Below are 6,000 nucleotides of genomic sequence, written 5' to 3'. Positions count from 1 at the left end.
TTCGATAAGTTTTCAGAATATTGTAGTTACACAGTTCCTAATAATTTATTCAGATGACTTGTGTTTTTCAAATATTCGTTCAGTTAAGTTAAAAATTGGGTATGACAGAAAAAAAAATCCACTTAGCAACTAATTCTGAAACTTCAAAATTTCGCCAAATTTTCACACGTTTTGCTTCTTGGTTTATGCTGTTGTGGTGTTTTTGACATGTGGAATTTATTTTGACATGAGTTTTATCAAGTTAACATTATGATTGAACACCCATTTATACCACTTACAATACATTGTGTTAGAGCGAGATGAATTTAACATCGACGCCCAGTTTACATGCGCATCCCTAGCTTGCCTCTCTCCGTAAATTCGGTCTGCTCTTGTGTGTTGTTATATACCTGCAGCTGGCGATCGTGTCGCCAGCTGTGTAATACATAAGCGATCAGCACTGTAGGTAGCAGATAGGGAAACAGCTGTTTCGTATAATCAGTTAGAATAAACAGTTAGAATAAACCGTATAATCAGTTAGAATAAACCGCCGCGGAGGAAACATCTCCTCTTATCAATCGCAATAAAAGTTGTATCATTCAGTGTTCGCGTAATAAAGTGTTTCTGTTGCGAAGAACGTTTTTCTTTCAAGTGTCCGAAGTTGGAAACCGCGGCGGGCGCGAACACATTGAAATTATGTAATTAATTATCATTGTATATATGATAGAATATACCTCCAGCAAGCAGATGGAGGTGATCATTGCGATGCACAAACGTGTGAGTGTTTTGCGCTATCAAATAGTATCGAATAATATCATAACGGGTGTCCACTAAATAACGAGAATGGTTTTAGCAACTGATTAAAAAATTACAAGCGCCCATAGAGAAAAGTTTTTTTATGCAAAACAATCATCTATCTATCCACAAAGTCAGCGTATTTTTTATTTTGTTTCAACTTATTCTGTTCTGTAGAAAACGACATTGAAACAGGAAGCACTAGTTAAGCGCCTTGGACGGCTCTACCGATTGCTAAAAAAAAACCGTAAAAAAGTTAAAAGAAAACCTAAAATCTGTCCAGTTTTGAATGAACTCTACAACCTGGCATCCCTAGAAACAGATCCTGATGGAAATAGATGTAAACTAGCTAAATCAATAAGCATGAAATCATTTCACATCATTAAACGTACTTTTGCGTCATGGGCTGGATAAATCAATAGAATGCCGTGTAAAATATCAAATATTCACATCAAATCACATTTACACGTTGGACAACATGTAAATGGTTTGTTATAAAATAAAATAGCACACAAAAAGGTCAACAATGAACCGCAGTGCACAAATTACATTGACACGTTTTTACGATACAGAAAAATGGCATTTTTTGGAAATTTCAATAAACTTCATTTACGAGAAAAGGCTGCCATCAAAGCAGTAAAACCAGTCAGTATCCCCAATTTTTATTTTCCTATTGTTGTTTGAGTGTGTAGATGCTAAAGGTAGCTTGGAAGTCAATTATTTCAACTAACTATTTCACAGATGCAGAAAATGCGTGAAAGTTAAATTTTAAAAGTCGTACAAAGCAGTTGCTCCAACATCACTACACAAATATGCTGTACAAATTACTACGTTCAATTTTCTAAAATTTTATATTTTTCCATGAAAGTACAGTGTTAAACCTTTATGATAGATAGATTCAGATTGCCGTTTTTGAAGATCATATATTTTTAAGAGCACTTTGGAAGCATTCTCGTTATTTAGTGGACACCCGTTATAATCCCTAATAATCTTCAAAACATGTGCATTTATTTGCATTAGTCGACCAAAACTCATAAAAATTGTTCAAAAAAGTACATTCCTGTATGTCTGCAAGCTGAATTATTGTTGTATTGTAGAATAATAGCGCAGACAGACGTTCTAGCTCGAACAAATTTATTCAAATTTTCTGTGTAAATTTTCACTAGCGACACCTAGGCAACCGATTGCCACAGTGCACTCGCGTGCAGTTGACAGTTTGAGAAACCTCGTGCTTCCAGCAGCTTACTTACCACCCAATTCACCACCCACCGAAAAATAAAATCAAAACAAACACTGTCAAAATCATTCCTACATTTACGTCACATTCACAAAGATTTTCCAATGCGAGTGAAGTTCATCCAAATGCAGTTTTATTCAAGCAAATCTATGTAAAATAAAAGTAATAATGTGTAAAATATTTTACAAGAGTCCTGCGCTAATTTGTGCAAAAGATTTTAGACATTAAATAAAAGTCATTTACTCTGCACAAATTACGTGGAAACATTATTAGCGTGCAACACGTGCGGTCTTTTCCCGCCATCCGGCTGGAAGACGACCATGGTGACAGTTGTTGGTCGCAACGCACATGTGAGGCAGCGATTGAATATGAACGTCGCTAGCGCCATCTGTTCGCTGATTGCCACTTGGCAATTTGTGGCGGCCATGTTTTTTACACAAGCTGCTGAGTCAAACTTGAACGTCTGTCTGCGATAATAGCATTCATTCTTGCTTACAGATAGCTTCTGTAGCTTAGGGAAAATTTTACCTATTATATTAACCATGAAACATAAACTCGCCCCATATCACCCTAAAACTGATAAAACTCATGGCAAAATAAATTTCACTTGTCAAAAACACCACAACAGCATAAACCAAGAAGCAAAACGTGTGAAAATTTAGCGAAATTTTGAAGTTTCAGAATTAATTGCTAAGTGGATCTTTTTTTCTGTCATACCCAATTTTTTAACCAACTAGCTGTCCCGGCAAACTTTGTCTTGCCCGTGGTGCCCGTTGTGGTGGTTTGACAACTGTTGAGCTCAAAATAGCACCGCACTCTAGATTGATTTCATTTTGGTCGTGCTGATTTCCTTCCAAGCTCATGGAAAATCAGTTCTTTATCAATTTTGTTACTTTTCTAGTTGGTATTCATAACTTTTTGTACATATAAACACAGCCACCACGAATACGAACCGAACCGTGCGAGAGCCATGCTGATCGGTTCATCCGTTCTTGAGTTTTGTTGCCTCAAAGGAACTTCAAACTCATTTTTATATATATAGATTTTCCCAATCTCATCAGAAATCATTTTATTCCTAAAAAACCATTTTTGCCTTTCTCGTACACTAAGTGTACTGGAAAGGCTTTATGTTCACTCCAAAAATGACTTTTTGATAGAAGGTCCGGAGGGACGAGTCACATTTACCAATCAACTCAGCTCGACGAATTGAGGTGATGTCTGTGTGTGTGTATGTGTGTATGTGTGTATGTGTGTGTGTGTGTGCGTGTGTGTGTATGTGTGTATGTGTGTGTACAAAAAACTCACATCACTTTTTGGTAGTAAACTTCAACCGATTTTAATGACCGATGGTTCATTCGACGCGGCATATAGTCCCATTGTTTCCTATTGAAAATGGTTCGGATCGGTCCAGCCGTTCCGGAGTTATGGCCATTTAGGTGTTCCGGACCGGTACCCTTGGGAAGGGTCCGCCATGAAAATACAACAAACCCATGCATGCGACACATCAAACAGCGGCATTTCCGATAACCTGATGAACGGTTAGCAGGAAAACAGTATCAGACCATATCTGAACCGGTAGTGTTCCGGAACCGGTTCCGGGGGATCCCGACGGAAGTGGCCAAATATAAAAGAGAACCAAAACCATGCATGCGACACATCAAACAGTGGCATTTCCGATAACCTGATGAACGGTTAGCAGTAAAACAGTATCATACCATATCTGAACCGGTAATGTTCCGGAACCGGTTCCGGGGGGTCCCGACGGAAGTGGCCAAATATAAAAGAGAACCAAACCCATGCATGCGACACATCAAACAGCGGCATTTCCGATTACCTGATAAGCGGTTGGCCGGAAAACAGTATCAGACCATATCTGAACCGGTAGTGTTCTGGAACCGGTTCCGGGGGGTCCCGACGGAAGTGGCCAAATATAAAAGAGAACCAAACCCATGCATGCGACACATCAAACATTGGCATTTCTGATAACCTGATGAACGGTTAGCAGGAATACAGTATCAGACCATATCTGAACCGGTAGTGTTCCGGAACCGGTTCCGTAGGGTCCCGACGGAAATGGCCAAATATAAAACATAATCAAACCCATGCATGCGACACATCAAACAGCGGCATTTCCGACAACCTGATTAACGATTAGCAGGAAAACAGTATCAGACCATATCTGAACCGGTAGTGTTCCGGAACCGGTTCCGTGGGGTCCCAACGGAAGTGGCCAAATATAGAGGAGAACCAAACCCATGCATGCGACACACCAAATCGCGGCTTTTTCAATAGCCTAATTGACAGTTTGTCAGCAAAAAGTCTCAGACGCACATTTGGGAGAACCGGTAGTGTTGAAGAACAGGTAACGAGTGCCCCGCCGGAAATGGTAAAATATTTAATATTTAATTTTAAAAGTAAACCAAAATCATACATGAGGCCATCCAATAAGTACGTCACGATCCTAGGGGGAGAGGGGATTGTAAAAGTGTGACAAGCTATTTTAACCCTCGAGCAGTCGCGTCTTCAGCCACCCTCAGCGACACTACGCACACGCTTTGTACTACAAGTGAGCTTTTTTCATGGTGCGTGTACTCAGCACACGATGCTCCCGGGTTATGTATAGGAAAAACCCGTACGAAGAGGGGAGGGGGAGCTTCGAAAATTCCCAATTTCAGCGTGACGCACTTAATGGATGCTCACCATGGAACACATCAATTCGCGGCTTTTTAGGCAGCCTGATAAACAGTTGACAAGAAAATAGCCATATCCATACAATATTTGGGACAACCAGTAGTGCCATGGAATCGGTTCCAGGTGTCCGCCGGAAATGGTCAAACGTAAAATTGAACCAAACCCAAGCATGCGGCACTTAAAATAGTGGAATTATGAAAGTGAACAAAACCAATGTTAGCAATACATCAAATGGTGGTTTTTTGATAGCCTGGTAAACGTTGAGTAAGATTAAAAGTGAAGAAATAGTCAAAGCATTCATATAGGTACAAGAGAATAAAATCGTAACCAAAGTAATCTCATCAAAGCACTCCATTTCAAATTCCTGTGGTGTTAATATAAAGCATCAACACTGAATAAAGTTTTTCCAATCTTCTTTTGCGTCTAAAATTACTGTGCATAATTTGGTTCATAAGGAGGTCAAATTTTACATGAATCGTATTAAGCGTATAAGTGTTCTCAGGATCGGCTTATGTCGACGTAATGATCATGAGTATATATTCGACGAGAAAGGCGCTATCACCACTAGGTGGATTAATCTGGGTTTTTTTTTTCAACACAGATTACTAAAACAATGTAAAATGGATGTAGTGCATTCATTAAAAGGTATATTTTATTATATTTACATTTATTTTTCACTAGAAACTGTAATCACTATATGGTGAATCTTTTTTTGTGCCGGTCACTGTAGATAGGATTACGAATAATAGGTAATTCCAGCTTGTTTTTTCTAAGAGACAAATGGTCCACTCTGTCTGCACGTAAAATGCCGCAATATGCTTCAACACAATGAACTGTAAAATACGTGGGTAACAGAATAAAATGGATTTTCACGTGTTAATTTGTTCCGTAATCACTAAAATGCGTTGAGAAGTCGTCCGATTCGGAAACATATTTCGTTTTGATGATGAATTATTTTGATTATTGGATTTTAGCCTAAACATACTTTTTCAATTCTCATGATATCAAGCATTTGGTCCACTCTGACTGCACCTTATAATCGATTTTCGCAAATCAATCAAAATGAAATTTTACTATAACACTTTTTAATTGTAAAATTAAGCAAATCAGGTGGAAGTGCCATGTAGATAATGTAATTCTCAATTAAATGCCTTAAAAATATCATTTTCATCAATTTTGTCACTTGGTACCCTCTGACTTAACGCCGACCCTGTGGTATTGATCTCCGTAGGCAAATTTGTCGATATAATAAATGAATTTGCATAAAATATGCAGGGGTGTCCATTATGCCCCAATGG

This window comes from Aedes albopictus, chromosome 3 (assembly GCF_035046485.1).
Source record: "Aedes albopictus strain Foshan chromosome 3, AalbF5, whole genome shotgun sequence".
Classification (NCBI taxonomy): domain Eukaryota; kingdom Metazoa; phylum Arthropoda; class Insecta; order Diptera; family Culicidae; genus Aedes; species Aedes albopictus.
The sequence above is the reverse complement of the archived record's forward strand: the minus strand, read 5'-3'. Positions refer to the sequence as shown.